Source organism: Polypterus senegalus, chromosome 9, assembly GCF_016835505.1.
Source record: "Polypterus senegalus isolate Bchr_013 chromosome 9, ASM1683550v1, whole genome shotgun sequence".
Classification (NCBI taxonomy): Eukaryota; Metazoa; Chordata; class Cladistia; order Polypteriformes; family Polypteridae; genus Polypterus; species Polypterus senegalus.
Window position 1 is genome coordinate 136,814,960 of NC_053162.1, and position 17,270 is coordinate 136,832,229.

The following is a 17,270-nucleotide window of genomic DNA, read 5'->3' on the forward strand; positions in this document are numbered from 1 at the left end:
GATCTCTACTTAAATTAGGTTTGATTTTGCACAGGACTTTCCTGTCTGTGACTTCCGGCAGCACATATCTCCCTACAGCGTTTCTTGGACACCAGTTTACACTTCTCACTATTATACTGAGTTCAACACCAGGATCTATCAGTACCTTTCCTGTTATTCCTTGTCCTCTCTCAAAGCCATGATTTATTCCCTCTTGTAAGTATGGCTCTAAATGTCCCTCAATAGGAATTACAATAAAATGAAGGCTGTCATTCTCACTAGTTCCTTCAAAGTTACTCCTGATTTTCTCACTGTCCAATTTCTCCCAAGCAAAGTTCCACAATCTATATAGGGCCACTCTTCCTGTATTTTGTCTTATTTCTGTAATAGCTCTTAGTAAAATATCTTTAGCACCCTACGTTAGTTCACACAGATGTCCTGCCACGTTTATATAAAACTTCTCTTTCCAATACTGTGTATGCACACCATGAGTTATTTGCAAAATCCTCTCGGTGATGTGTTCTTGTGCCATAAAAAATTAATGCCTAACTCTCCCACAATTTATAATCACAGTAATAAATCTGTACTATATTTTTCTCCTGAGTCTCAACCTTCCAGAATTCACACAGGACTCTTCCTGTATTTTGATCTGCGACTCTTGCTGTTTTATCTTTTTTCAACAATCTGTAATTTTCCTATTTCTACTCCACTCTTATGTAAGTATTTATCTATTTTCAGCACTGTTCTTTTCGTATCTTTTCTTGCTATTGTTAAAATGCAAGTTCTGCTTTGTTCCACTAAATGTATATGTATGGGTAATTAGACCGAATCCTGGTTCCCATTAACCATACTTCCACTATTTGTATTCTTCTTTGAATACACATTGTAAAAACGTTCAATCCTATTCTGTCTTTCCTGCCCTAAAACTTATATTCTTTGTAACAATATCTTCTCCACACGCGTCTCCGAACAGTGTACAAAGTCACAATTATGGGTCTAATCAATAGCCCTTTTTTATGACCCAATGAAAGTTCCTGCTCTAATACTCCTCCCACAGGGTGAAATTTATTTACAGCTATTTTACACGCATAGGTTTTTCTATGTTCTGTAAAGCAATATAATCTTTATTTTTGCACAGAAAAAAAATAAATATATATTTTGTACATTCCCTAAAATCCACACTCGTCCGCCAAGTTTCCATCCAGTTTTTTGCGACATTTTGTTATCGACAAACAGAATATACGTAAAAAAATGTGCGTAATTTGCTGTCTCCAGCCTGTTTCCATCCAACTGGCTTTTTATCGATAAAATGGTGTGCGTGATGACGTCACCCCCCCAAAACGAACTGGCGCATAAGTTTTGTTGTATCGCGAAAATAAAATCTGCCCTTGAGCCGTTTCCATACATAATTTTGTGTATGTCGCAAATTATCTACCTTTTGTTTTCCACATTACACCCCCTCCACTAAACAAAGAAACAAAGAAATGGAGAGATTATTTAGACAGTTTTTTTAAATTTGCCAGCTTACTGTTATTTCAGTTTCACAAATAATTGGAATTGTATATAATATCCAAAGACGACAGCAGAATGAAGCAGTTGCTTGTCCGATAGCCCTAGAGCTCGAAGAAAGTACCCCAGTGCGACGAAACCCACGGGTATGGGAGAGCGACGAAATAAGACCTTCTGGGAGGAGGTGGTGGAGAGACACTTTACAGAAAATCTCTGGCTGCAACATTTTAGAATGACACGGCCGACGTTTGAGATGTTATGTGGATTCATCAGTCCTGATGTTGCGCCCATAACAGGTTGCCACCGACCACCAGTTCCAACCCAAAAGCAGATTGCCATCCCCCTTTACAAGCTGGCAACCTGCGCCGAGTATAGAGTAGTTGGAGAAACTTTCGGGGTTAGTAAAACTACTGTCCATCGATGTGAATATGCTGTGAAAAATTAATACTGCGTTATATCAGACTTCCAACTGTAGCGGAGGCCAATATGAAATTGCATACCGCAATTCCTTGGTGCATCTTGTGCCACAGATTTACGGTGCGCTGGATGGCACGCATGTGCCTATTCTTCCCCCGACGGAAGGCTATCGCGATTACATTAATCGCAAAGGGTGGCCATCTATTGTTCTCCAGGCCCTTGTTGATGACAGGTGCATGATACGAGACATTTGCGCTTGGCACTCCTGGAAGTGCCCATGATGCAGCTGTGTTTGCAGCATCGGATCTGTACAGGTGAGCCTACCTTTCAACATCCCTTCTCAGTGCGATAACAACTGAATTAGTACTGTAACCTGCTTCCCTTAAGGTTTTAATTAAAACTGAAATTTGAATTAATACAAAATAACGACGTTTAATCAAAAAAACTAAAGTTAATATTAATGAGAGAATTTCTCATATATGCTAAAACATCTGCCATTTAATAATAAGAAAAAATGTTTAGATAATGAAACACACGGTTTATTAAATATTTTGACTGGCACAGTAAATTACCTTTGCGGTTTTTGTATTATTTAGACATCCTGAGAGACACCTCCAGGCTACAGTTGATGTGGAGGGAGTTCAGGTACCACTTTTAGTAGCAGGAGACCCAGCCTATCCGCTACTGCATTGGCTCAGCACGAGAAATAACGAGTCTCTTCGTCAGACTATGCGAACCGCTCCGCTATTCTCGTTTTGATTGCACGTGATGAAAATGTATCATGTGACACATTTATTTGCGTTAAAGCCCTTTTTTTCAGACAAAAAGTGTTTCCAATGTAGTTTTTGCGACATCTGAAGTATCGATATGGAATTTATGCACTAAAGTTAAACGGAAAAATATTATGTCGACATGAACAACATTTTATCGATAATTAGCATTTCCATCAGCTAAAATTTGAAGCGCTAAATATTTTTTCACAAAAACTCCTTGGATGGAAACCTGGTTACTTTTTAGTACCTAGCGTGCTAGCCCTAGTGCCCTATTTTTGCCCTACACTAGTTTTGCACCTTTGTGCCACACACGCTTCTACACTCTGCACCTGTGTGCTTCACTTGCCGCGTCACTTCAATGCGTTCCACACATTTCTGCACCTATACGTGCTGCTTCAATTGCTGCAGCGCTTTTAATGTGCTCCTCTCATACGACACTTGCGTGCCTCCCTAACCTACCAAAAGATAAAATAAAAAAAGTAAAAAAAAGTTCTATTCCCTTTATCTGTCCCTAATACTAGCACATTCAATCCACCTGTGTCAACGTGGATCCCTTCCACCAGCTCTCTATACGAACTTGAAAGCACTATCCGAACAGGACTTTTTTTGCCTACACATTGCCAATCCCCATCTCTAATCTGGAGCGGTAACTATAGGTCTCCAGTCGCAACTGAACTAACTCTTTTACTAAGGCACACTGTCTCACAGCCACAGCAAGAGGTGTTAGTCCAGGAATTCCACACATATCCATACACGGTTTACCGTTGTCATGGCAACCTTAGTATTGATAGGATTTCAACACTACCAGTTACTCGTGCCGCCCCCCCATCCTCCGTCTACCGGATCGGAGCATATTATTTACTGCACCTAACATTCATATGAGCACACTCACATCAGCTGTACAGCCTTCACACATTCCATTTAAGTCTGTATGCCCACCCCTTTCTCCCTTACCTTGTTCTTTTTAGAGAGGCCAAATAGACCTTAACGAGAAAATGCAATATAACTAATGTTTCTATTTAACTATTTGCTTAGCACAACTTAGAATCACCAATGCATCTAACCTGCATGTCTTTGGACTGTGGGAGTAAACCCAGGTCTCCTAACTGCGAGGCAGCAGCACTACCCACTGCACCACCGAGCCGCCCGCCATAACACACTGAGACTTTGAAATCAGTAATTCTACAAATGTTAGCTTCTTTTAAAGCATGTTGAACAAATCACACTTTTGGCTGTCACTTTATTTAACTAAATAAATGATATTGTTTAACACTAGAATTACCAGAGCCTATGATAAAACTCTTAGATCCATTCCACCTTAAATCGCTACTTAAATCTGTTCGCACCTCTCTGCCAGAGTCTTTTGTCCTCTAAATGTGCCGATAAAGACAAGCTGCAAGCAGCCAGCTATTCCATCCCCCCACCGACTTAGAGCGTGCATGAACTTCTCCCAGCTCATGCCTTGATTGATTGAATGGGAGTGAAGTGGAGTTTTACAGTGGAAAAAATAGATTGTTATTTGGAACACATGCATTTCATGTGTGTTCCATTTCTACGTCTGTAACACATGGTGTACATTTATAGAACTTGTAAAAGTTACCTTTTTTTTCACTTTGATTCTCTCTAAATCATGATCACGATACATACTAAGTCGCGGATAGCTGACACTGACTGCTCAGCCAATCAGTGCGCAGCAGGCCTGTTGCACCTTAGAGACCAGAGTTTGATTCCCCACTGGGGAAAAAGTGTTGTTTTTTTTTCTTTTTAACCATATAAAGTGGCATGCACTGTCAGTCAGTCAGATCGTTGTATTTTCATGTGGGATGCTCCTTTTAAAATATTATTTTTAACAATTGAGACTGCAATTAACATGAACAAGTGTCTTTATAACTGTTATTTCTAAGATCCATAAGACATAGACAAACAGAGCACTGCATAATAGACAGACAGATAGAGAAGTCACTAGATATATAAATAAACAGGGAAGGCACTGTATAATAGATATAAAAAACAGCTTAGGGGATAGATAAATAGCTATAGCCCGTCTTTATGTAATCCAAATAAATAACATTCGAGCTATAGCGTGTCTTTATGCTGATCCAAATAAATAACATTTTTCTATAGCGCGTCTTTATGTGATCCAAATAAATAACATGCGAGCTATAGCGCGTCTTTATGTGATCCATATAAATAACATTCGAGCTATAGTGCATCTTTATGTGATCCAAATAAATAACATTCGAGGTGATTCATTTACTTATCTTCCTACAGCATAAAGTCACAAATGAACTGCAGAGCTTCCTCTGTTTGATCGTCAAGGGCATGCTCACAAATTACATGTGTAATGCCACGAAAAATACCTGCTGACACTTTAGTACACGAGCAATGGTATGAGAATGCAGTTAGACTTTTTTTGGGCACATATACCATGCTAGTGTTTAGATCTGGAAGGTGGTGCGTTGACGAAATAAATAATATGCAAGCTATAAAGCGTCTTTATGTGAAAACAGCAGAGAATGAAACTGAATAAAAAAATAAAAAACTTAGCTAACCTTTACAAGTATCATAAATTACACTGGCTGTTACAGACTGAAATCAAATGTATGTTTTTATTCTAAAATAGTAAGAATAAGAGTAGTTCACTTCTCAAAATGGAATCGTGAGGGATCATGCCCGTGACCTTTCGATTACCAGTCAGCAGCTGATACTGTTGCGCCACGGAGGCTGTCATAGTAAATGTGTGTCAATGTTGCATGCTAAGGTGCCTTTTTTTTCTGCAGTTATATTTTTGAATAAAAGCGCACTTGTTCTGTTATATTTGTAACTTTTGTGAAAGTGTTTCTTTGATATTTGGACTTCAGGCTTTATACATTGTATAGTTTATGCCTAAATTCTGTCATTTACTACTAGAATATGAAAAACATTTCTGTTTTAAAAATGTGTTTACACAGATTACTGTAGAAACGGAACACACATGAAATGCGTGTGTTCCAAATAACGATCTATTATTTCCACTCTAAAACTCCACTTTTCTCCCAGATAATCGATCAAGGCATGAGCTGGGAGAAGTTTGTGCACGTTCTAAGTCGGTGGGGGATGGAATAGCCGGCTGCTTGCAGATTGTCTTTATCGGCACATTTAGAGGACAAAAGATGCTGGCGGAGAGGTGCAAACAGATTTAGGAAACGATTTAAGGTGGGACAGATCTATGAGTTTTTTTCGTAGGCTCTGGTAATTCTAGTGTTAATCAAAATCTTGTCTCACTTTTTTACATTTTAACAAAGGTAAGTGTTAATACCAACCTCCAATTTAAAACCTTTTGAACATGTTTCAATAAACGTATTTGTGAAATAGATTAAAATATTTAATAAACAGCATTAATTTAAAAGAATATTTTATTTTGTAAGAAAATACATTTGAAATTTACTCTACACTAAAATTGGTTGCAAATAATTACAGAAACAATAATGAGAAAAAAATAATCACACACAAGTTTTGGCCCCTGGATTCATCTTGATATTGCAGAAAAGAAACACATCTTTCAATGTTCTGAACCATACAGCAACATCACAGCTATTTGCAGATTTTTATTCTTCCATGTAGACACCAAAGTAGTACAGGTCCAGTTGATCTTTCATTTTAGAGATCACATAATCATCCCTCTATACTCTCTCCACAGTAATGAATCTACTAATGTCTGTAATAAAGTCACACCAGCTCAGTCCGGTTATGGCCAGCTGACCTTGCTCCTTCCAGAAGTGCTTATGGGTTTGGGTCAAGTGTAGCTTGACCTTTGATGAGCTTTATGTATCCTGCTTCACAAACACACAGAACATTTGTACATTTTATTTCAGCAAGCATAAAGCATAGATTTTCAGATGAATCAAACACTTTTGCATCAAGGCTCACACAAGATGAGGAGTATCTGGATGAATTAGAGGATCACAGGAAGGTGGGGGGTTTCCTTTCATCAGATTGGCTGGCCCAGTACTGACTCACTTGTGGAATTGCCCATAGGGGGAGGCAGCTTGAAGGCTAATGTCTCCAGGACTCTGAACAAATACAAATCATATTATGTAATATTATCTACTGTTGAATTCTGCTCTATACTTCTAATATTTCTATTGCATTTCTATTGATATTGTATTGAGGATTACTTGTGTCCTGTTCTGTGTATTTTATTGTATTTACTCCCTTTTTTTGACACCCACTGCACACCCAACCTACCTGGAAAGGGGTCTCTCTTTGAACTGCCTTTCCCAAAGATTCTTCCATTTATTTTCCCTATAAGGGTTTTTTTGGGAATTTTTCCTTGTCTTTTAGAGAGTCAAGGCTGGGGGTGGGGAGCTGTCAAAAGGCAGGGCCTGTTAAAGCCCATTGTGACACTGCTTATGTGATTTTGGGCTATACAAAAAATAAATTGTATTGTATTGTATTGTTTGAATTACAAATACACAAGGTAACACGTTAATTACTGTAATTTCATATATGTTGACAAGGCAGGCTTCAATTAGGCAGAATGCTTGAAGGAATCTCATTGGTCACAGAGCTACTGTTGATATTCCAGGCCAGCGGGGAGGGAATATCATCATGTGTGCAGCCATGTCTGACAACGGTGTGCTTACTCATATTCCCCTTGTAGGCTCATACAGCACACAACATCTGTTGACCTTTTTAGAACACCCTGTATAGAGATCTTATACCTGAAAGTGAGAGGGGTCTAATCCAGAATGATCTCCCAAAATATGTGATCATTTGGGATAATGTGAGTTTCCATCACTCACACACCATCACAAAACAGTAAAGAACAGTTTAAAAGATACGGTATCATATCTAGTCTCTGGCAATCAATCCCCTTATTACTGTTTGAGTTTTGTAACTTACTAAAACTGCTTCTACTATGTTTTACTGTAATATTGAAACTGAAGACATTAAAAACATGTTACATTCACTTGAAAATTTTCAAACAATATTCCAAAAATCCTACTTACAGTATATCCAGTCTCTTGCAATCAATCTCTGAACAGTAAAAACAGTCATTTGAAACTTTGTAGTATAGAAATTGTTATATCACACAGAAAATATGTTGCTTTATAGATTTTCAGACAGTATTACTTTGAACACTGAATTCGAAAACAATGGGATAAACACCAATTTAAAATAAAAAGCAGTTTCTTTAATATTTATTCTTGGTGAATTAAAGAAAAACTGCAAGACTGAGCAGCTCAAAGCAACTGATTTTAGTACTGGAATTCTGCCCTAAAAGAAAAACTGTTCTCTCTTTTATCACCTAGCTTGTTCATTAGCCAAAGAGAGTACAGAAAAAACATAACAGTTCATTTTGAGGTCATACATAGATTACAGGCTACATCTTTAATTTATGACATACAGGAGTACAGTAAACCCTTGTTTATCGCGGCTAATCCATTCCAGACTCTACTGCGATAAATACATTTCCACAAAGTAGGATTCTTTATTTATAAATTGAATATTTTTGCAGTTAGAGCATAGAAAACCTGTTTACGACCTTCTAAATACATTTGTTAACATTATTAGAACCCTCCAGACATGAAATTACACCTTTTAGTCAAAAGTTTAAACTGTGCTCCATGACAAGACAGAGATGACAGTTCCATCTCACAATTAAAAGAATGCAAACATATCTTCCTCTTCAAAGAAGTGCACGTCAGGAGCAGAGAATTTCAGAGAGAAAGAGAGAGAGAGACAGAGAGAGAGAAAAGCATACAATCAAAAATTAATACATGCTTGCAATACGTGCAAGTATGCGAAGCACCACATGGGAAGCATATCGTATATCATTAAGGAGTTTTATTTAATATGTGATACGTGCTCTGATTGGGTAGCTTCTCAGCCAGCCGCCAAAAGCGTCCCTTGTATGAAATCAACTGGGCAAACCAACTGAGGAAGCATGTACAATAGATTAAAAGATCCCTTGTCCTAAGAAATCCGCAAAGCAGCGAAAAATCCGTTATATATATTTAGATATGCTTACATTTAAAATCCGCGATGGAGTGAAGCTGTGAAAGTTGAAGCGTGATATAGCGAGGGATCACTGTAGAGCAAAAACAAGAACTGCCAGGCACTCACATTTCTACAGGATGTGCCCTTCTGAGTAGACACACAAAAAACCAATTTAAGAAATTTCTTCTTCCCCATTTCATTAGTTATAAAGAGATTACATTCTTATAGCTTTAATATCTTCATTAGATTAGATTTGTTTGATTAGATTAATAATCTTTATTAATTCATAATGACATTTTTGTCTTACATTTTTAAGCAAGAGTGAAGAAAAACGATCACACTGATTTTATAATATCACAGGGTGTTCTGTTAATATCAAGAGGTCAGCATTTTCACATAAAAGAATGTAAGTCAGTCTCATATTCTGTGCATAAACTTAATTCCTTTCCTACCTAAATGAAGATCAAATCATATAGAAGTAAAAAATCATATAGCTCTCTGCAGCATGATTAATACAAAATACAGTCTTTGGTATTTTGTGAGTTAAATACTTATAATCATCTGCGGTGGGCTGGCGCCCTGCCTGGGGTCTACCTCCTGCCCTGCGCCCTGTGTTGGCTGGGATCGGCTAGACTAAGCATTTTGAGCAAGTTTCTTGCTTTTGCAGGTAATACTATGTTTGCGGTTTGCATATATTGTTCTGAGAAATGCACATACTGTTGTTCAAACATAAATGATGTTTCAAGAAATGCACTGAAGTGATTGAGAAAACCTGTCTCTCTCTCTCTATTATAAAAAAAAATCTTGGAAGGCTTGGAAGGAGACGATATGTGATTTTCTTGGAGACACTTTAACGTCCCACGAGAGACACTTTAACATCCCATGAGACAAGGCAGTGAGATAAAAGGACACCTGCTGTACAGGCATTTAAATGATCGACATGCAGCGCAACAAGCAGATCATGCAGTTCGGCGAGCAGCTGATTCGTCCACATCTCCTTACCGTGTGTTCAGCACTTAATTCCCTCCATCCTCCCCTGGCAGAGATGCGAAGTGGCTGGTGCATAGCACACCCCCACGGCAGGTGGTGATGGAGGTGGATAAGTGAAGTGAGCAGGAGGCAAAACCCCCTAGTAATCTGAAAAAATTCAAAGTACTGCTCCAAAACAGCTGTTTCAAATTAAAGGCTTCTTTTCATTGCTTCAGTCAGCCATGTTCCCTTCATTATGTTTGCCAATGACTGGCCAGATGACTCCCCTCGTACATGGCACACTTCTTGAAATCTACTTGCTGTTACCATTGGTCTACAAATTTCTGACCACTCAGTGCACTGAGACTATTGTTTTGTTCACTCTTCTATTAAAGATGACATCTCACAACTCACTGTCAACCTCCTTATCAAGTGTATCTGGTGGAAGTTGGGAATAAAGTTCAATTTGCTCTCAAGTTTCATTCTGAACACAGGGAGTTTCAGAAACTCTGCTGCTCTTACTTGTTATATGTACCTTCTGGTTGTAACAGGTGGGCACTGAGCCATGAGACACTGGTCCAAACCTTGAATCAACTAGAGACAGTTTTTATAGTCCATGCAAAATAGTGCAGATCATAGGCTGTGTAGTAATGTCTCTTAATGATTCAGCAACAGACATCACCTGCCAAGTTGGGGGTCCTGAAATAGGCAAATTATGTAACCTCCAGACAGAAGACATGAGAATTTATAACAAGCTTTAAATAGCAAAAAATATATTTTAATGTGAAATGCATGTTATGCAATTAACAAAATACTGTATAAAACACCACCAAAATTAACAAAGACAAATGACAATGTTATTACCTGTGTATGCTTCATACAGTGTCGATTTACAGATACTCTTACCAGACACTTTTGGTTTCCTGACTACCAACTGGTCCAGAGGCTCTGGCTGAATACTCTATCATACGAATTGAACGATTGCTTTCAACAAATTAGACAATGTGAAACAAACACTTAAATTAACTGAACATACTATATATATCAAAACATATGCAAATTAACTGAGTCCTTGGTTGATGCCGGTGACGGGGCTGTCTGCATTTTGCACACTGGAATAGCATGGTGACCAGGTGGTTGCACAGTGCTTTCCCTACAGCACATGAGTAAGACATTCTATTTAACTGCACTGGATCATTAATCTCTCAAGTGACCTACAAGTGGACAAAGAGATGTGTGACATTATGTTGTGATGTGAAATTTTGCATGCAAGTTGACAAATATTTTATATCTCTTTATTTGTAACTTAGACAAAGCAATGGAATATTAGTATTACATTATTGATAATAACAGCAATGGTTTGATGGTTTAAGAACCTCTCCCCCTTTTAGGAATAAGTCTCTTTGTAACTTAACTCCTGCTTGTCTTTTACTACACCTAATTGCCTGAGGTTATAGATGTAGAAGGGAAGGTGGGTAGAAGTTATATGGTATAATACCTTATAAACAGTGGTAAGTCTGTGAGATTTGAGGCATTCTGACAAAGGCTACATATTAATAATACAAAAGGGGAAAGTAGAGTAAAATGTTACTCTACCAAGACAAAACACACTACAAGGCACGGAATGAAACGTTTCTTATAATGAATGATTGATGATGAGGTTGATGAATGAACATGAACCTTTTGAACAATGTTTTATGGAAAAAACATGAGCAATATAACACTGAGGCAATCAACCACTACAGGCAGTCCTTTAGCTGTAATATTATATTTGTATTACAGTTGAGTGTCACTTATCCGACATAAATGGGCCGGCAGAATGTCGCATAAGCGAAAATGTTGGATAATGGGAGGTGTTAAGAAAAAGCCTATTAAACGTCAAACTATGTTATAATTTTACACATTACCTCAGAACCTCGGTTCATGAACGTCTCTGAACACATACAAATCGGGTTATAACCAAAAAGTTTGCCAAACATTTGCATCTGTTCACAACCACACACTAGGTATACGAACGAGCCAGTTTCCCTTTTGGTTTGTGCGTGCCGATGATTTCCGCACGTGTTCAGTCTCTCCCTGTGCATTCCCTGTTCAGCAAGAGAGAAAGAGCGCGCGAAAGAGACACAGACAGACAGACACACACAGAGACACATGCACACACACACGCGTGCATGCGAGAGAGAGACACAGGCGCACGCAGACACACGCGCGAGAGAGACACAGGCAAGCGCACGCACACACACGTGAGAGAGACACAGGCAGGCGCACACACACACACACGCATGAGAGGGACACAAGCAGGTGCACGCACACACACACACATGCAAAAGAGACACAGGCAGGCGCACACGCACACATGTGCGAGAGAGACACAGGCAGGCGCACACACACACACACAAATGCGCGAGAGAGAGACAAGGGCAGGCGCACACACACACACGAGAGAGAGAGACAGCCGCACACACACACATGCCAGAGAGGGCTGGCCACATAATCCACTGTAATCATGTTTTACAACAAAACAGAAAAATTTAACTGAAAAAATGAACTTAGCAACAAAAGATTGACTACGCTCACACTCGCAACCTGCAGTTCTTGTTGCCGATTGATGCGTTTTTTTGGTTTTTTTTGCGGTGGGACGTCGGATAATACAGAATGTTGGATAAGCGAGACTCTACTGTATTATCAAGCAAAAAAATACTATCCTTGCTGTGTAGCTACTGTAGTTATCATACCTTTAAGTATAAGTGACATCTGCTGTCAATAATAACTAGAATGTTGACTAATTTTGACACATTACACACTATTCACTTTGTGTTTAAAGATCCTGCAGTGCCATGTACACAGAAACCTTAGAGCTGAGTGGAGTTGCTTTGGCAGGGAGATAACCAGTAACAAAAGATTCAGCACAGAGATCTGCAACCGCAGTGAATAAATATCAAATCACAAAAGGGAAACAGAACAAACAAGTATAGACGATAGCTGCAATGACAGTAAATAAATGTCAACAGATCACTTATATAACAGAACATGTGAGTTTAGGTTAACAAACTGCTAGATGAAGCCTGTAGGGAATATCATTTCTTTCTTTTCCTCATTGATCATTGACACAAAGATCTTATCAATACCTCCATTTGATATTAATCATGTGCAAAGAAGAAAAGAGAATTAAAATCACTATTGCTCCATTCATAAATTAGCATGGCATATGATGCAACCTAGCAAAATAGCATTAACAAGAGAGCACTTACCTTCACGATTCAAAAATAAGTTCTTTAGATTACATATTACACTCCACTAATTATATAACATATGCCACTGTCAGTTTGTTTTTTGATGAGAACAGCTGAACAACATTCCTTATTGCTCCATTGTGTTTTTGCATCCACCATTCAACAGGATCTTGGCTATCCCAGCAAGAAACTGGCATGAAGTCATCATACAGTAGATACTTGTGAAAAAGGTCTACTGCATTTTAAGTATCTCTAAGAGCTATAGAAAAGTTTGCCAACTATGCTGGACCGATTATTGTTTCTAAATATGTGATCTAAGTTGTGAGGCAGCAGTGCTAACCACAGCACCACTGTGTCCCAAACAACAAGAGACACAGACTGAATGAATACCACAAACAAAACACAAAAGACAGCCACAAACTAGTTATAAGTAAACAAAATATAGATCATTGCGATCATTGAGTTCCAGTCCTGGGGCACACATTAGCCATGTCCGAAGCTGTGGCATGGGACTGCCTCGTTCCAGTTTGAATTCATGGGCACAGAGGAGCGTCTTTTTGTTTCCCATGCATCTGTGCAGATGCTTCACACTTTCTTCATCCATCAAGAAGAAAGAAAAGCCTTGTAAATAGTAATAGATTTTTTTTTATTATTTCATGGCATGTCATGTGTTTTCTGATGATAGGAGGGGGGAGGGTACTTTAAGGCTTCTTTTGAGTTCATTGGTTGCCATATGTACAATTAGCCATGCGGTGCTGGTGCACAGAAATTAGTGTTATTTACACGGGGCCAATACTCATAATACCACAAGTTTTTTGTTTATTGTTTTAAACACATTTGTGATGAAAATCTGGTGGTGTTTTTCAACCTTTGTGGCTTCAGAACCCATTATTATTTTTTAGGTTCACTAATAACCCACATACAACAATCGAAGACCCCCATGGGCATTGAAACGACTTCAAGTATAAGAGATTAGTGTGGTTAGAGACCAAGAAAAACATTGCACAACACTGTCAAGTGCTTCAGCAGGGGTTTCTTGGTAGTGTCAACCAGTCCCTGAAACAACATTTTCTTTCTTCTTGTGCTTGTGACGAAGCTATGGCCAAGATATGAACATTGTGTGCATGGCAGCAACAGCTCTGTGACATCATGCTGGCCTTGCAAAACATCATGGGGGACTTGGAAAAAAATATTCACCTAAGCCAGCCACACGGCTAATTGCCTTGAAAATATTCTGTGAACAACGTTACCAGGGAACACAGCATATTCACTGTGAGTAACATTTTGGTGAAATTCGTTGCTCAGCACTACTCACAATCCTCTAGTCTTCCGTATTTTTAAATTAGATAAATGTAACATCAAATAATAGACCAAATATAACAGATTTGTTTAATTCTTCATTTTTTTTTTCAATAAAAATATTCCAACATGCAGAAACCCTGCATAAAATAGAAAATACATTTCATGCTTTGGTAACTTGTAAAATCAGCCAGAAAAATAATAACTTGAAATGACAATTCTGTGTCTGTTACATTGGTACATTCGACCTTACAATACGGCTGGTTATTGTGATTGAATTCAAACCACAAAAGTGTCTCCTGGTAGAAAAAGGAAAGAGGTAACCAAGAGATGAACAGATTTAAAGGGCGAAGAAAGAGATGTGATCTGGGGCAGGTAAAGGACAAAGTGTTGAAAAAAAACAAATACATCAAACAACAAAAGTAAAATGCAAAGATAAACATTCAGGTCAAATAAACAAGGCAAAGGACCTAACAGTGAATCTAACCCTGCAAAACAAACTTAAGTGGTTTAATAATTCAGTCAGGTAAGATATAACAGAAGCATTGTATTTTGGGGGATGATACAGAACAGTGAGTAAGACAGGACCTAATTTCGATATTAGTTTAAGACAATGGGCAGTCAATTGGGATTCTTTTAATGTTTAGTTCAGTTCTAATAATTACTGCAACACCTCCTCCTTGTCTTGAGCTGCAAGGCTCTCCAATGCAAATGTATCTGGATGGTGTCACCTCTGTGAGAAATGTAAAATCATTTGGTTTTTGTCAAGGTTGGAGTCTGTAATGATTTCTCATAGCACCAGCACTATGCCATTAAGAGATCTTGAGTTAAACAATGCAATATTAGATGATGAGTGTTCATTGCGGACATATCCATGATCATGGTTTATTTTAACAATGTGCAGGTTTGGCACACTGAAACTCCTTTTTCTAAAGCCATAAATAGGACAGCTTATTCCTGAACAAATGCTTCTGTAACCAATTGCAATCTGCCTTTCTCTGTGTCGTGTAAATGATCGTCATGTAGGCACGTTGGGTTAAAACAGAAGCTTTTATTTTCCTCTTCAAGAAACTTTCCAAAACAAAGGGAAAAAAATGGACAGGTTATCACATAAACGTGTTTTCCCCTATGCTTCCACAGCGTCCACTGTGCTTCTACCTTTTTATTTATACAAACATATTGCATATAAAACTATTTACAAAAAAATTACTCAAATTTTCCAGAGAGAACTATTTACAATAGGGCAGCATGGTGGCACAGTGATTGCGCTGCTGCCTCACAGTAAGGAGGTCTGGGTTCGCTTCCCGGGTACTTCCTGCATGGAATTTGTATGTTCTCCCTGTGTCTGCGTGGATTTCCTCCCACAGTCTAAAGACATGCAGTTTAGGTGCATTGGCTATCCTAAATTGTGCTTTGTATGTGTGTGTGTCCTGCGGTGGCCTGGCACCCTGCCTGGGATTTGTTCTTGCCTTGCCCCCTGTGTTGTCTGGGATTGGCCCCAGCAGACCCCCGTGACCTTGTGTTAGGATATAGCGGGTTGGATAATGACTGATTGACTGACTATTTACAATACACATAGCTTTATACAAAAAAAATCCTAATTTTATAATTACATATCTTAACAAAAATAAAAAAGAAAAGAAAAATGAAAGAAAAACATATATAGCATTCCTTTCCAAAACAAATGGAAAAAATAGACAGGGCGTCACATAAACTTCTTCTCCCTTATGCCTATTAAATAATTAATTCAATCAATTACAAATTAATTAATGCAAAATAAATGAAATAAAAATCAGGAAAACCTTAGGGAGAACTGAAACCATAACCTACCCCGACAGCATCCACCGCGCTTCTGGCACTACAGCCAAAAACTGTGGTGCATGCAGGTTGTGAGGTGTGACGGTAATTAATGCACGTACTACAACAGATTATATTGTTAGTATGCTGTTAACTATTTACAGGGATCAGCTTTTTTTGGAGAAGTTCCTAACTTAAAAAAAAATGAAATTATAAATAGCATATTACACTTTCCCCGTGACCCTGTAGTTAGGATATAGCGGGTTGGATAATGGATGGATATTACACTTTGCTACACTGCCACTGACCTTTTCATTTGAAGCCCAGCAGTGGTGACAACCTGACCGACGATGTAAATATTTCGGGCACTGCACAATACCAGTGTGTTTTACGACATTCCATTCTGACCATTTGTTCTACACAAACTGTTTAATTTGAAAGAGTTTGTCACTATATTATTTTAGCATAGTACAGAGCAATAGTTATCTGATAGTAGAAAAGAGGCAGCACAGCACAGTGAAGAAGGTGAGATAGGCAGGGTGGGGTGGCTCAGATGTGCAGCAATGGCAAGCAGGAAAAGAAGCTTATTAGGAAATATTCCAAGATGCACATGAAGATACCAGAATTAGGAGGCCACATACATATAGCGCTCCAATTAGGAGGCCACAGAGCCGCAAGCCAGGCGGGTGTGAAATCAGATCATTTCTCAGTCATTTTGATTGGATCAATTTGATTTTATTTATAAATAATGACTTTATGCATGGACAATTCATTTGATTTTAAATATACCAAAATTTGGCTCAACACATAAAACAACTCATTAGATTTGTCTCTTGTTGGCTCTAAGCTCAAGTTCAAATTGCTGTAAAATCAGACAATTTCTCCACAGGGCTAAATAAAAAATCTAAATAATTGGAGACTTTATTTATTAAGGATTCTCTCCATTTATCACCTGTTACTCATTATAAATCAACATTTTTCAGCCAACATGTATTAACTTATATTAACGATTCACATCAAATTTTACTCCAGCATACTCACTATTTTTACCTTTTTTGAATCCAAATATCTGGTTTTTATATTATATATTCAGAATTCGCTCCAAAGTACACAATCTGATATATTGTAAATATAGAATACTCACATTGTATCAGATTTTTTAAATTTGATTTTGCTTATTATCTTTTAGGCTAATGTATTTACATTACACACCTGAGCATTCACTCCTCCCATTTCATAATACAGTGTTACTGGTAGCCCCTATTGAACAGTTCATCTGGAGCTCAAGCACCGTTGTTGTTATATCTGTAAG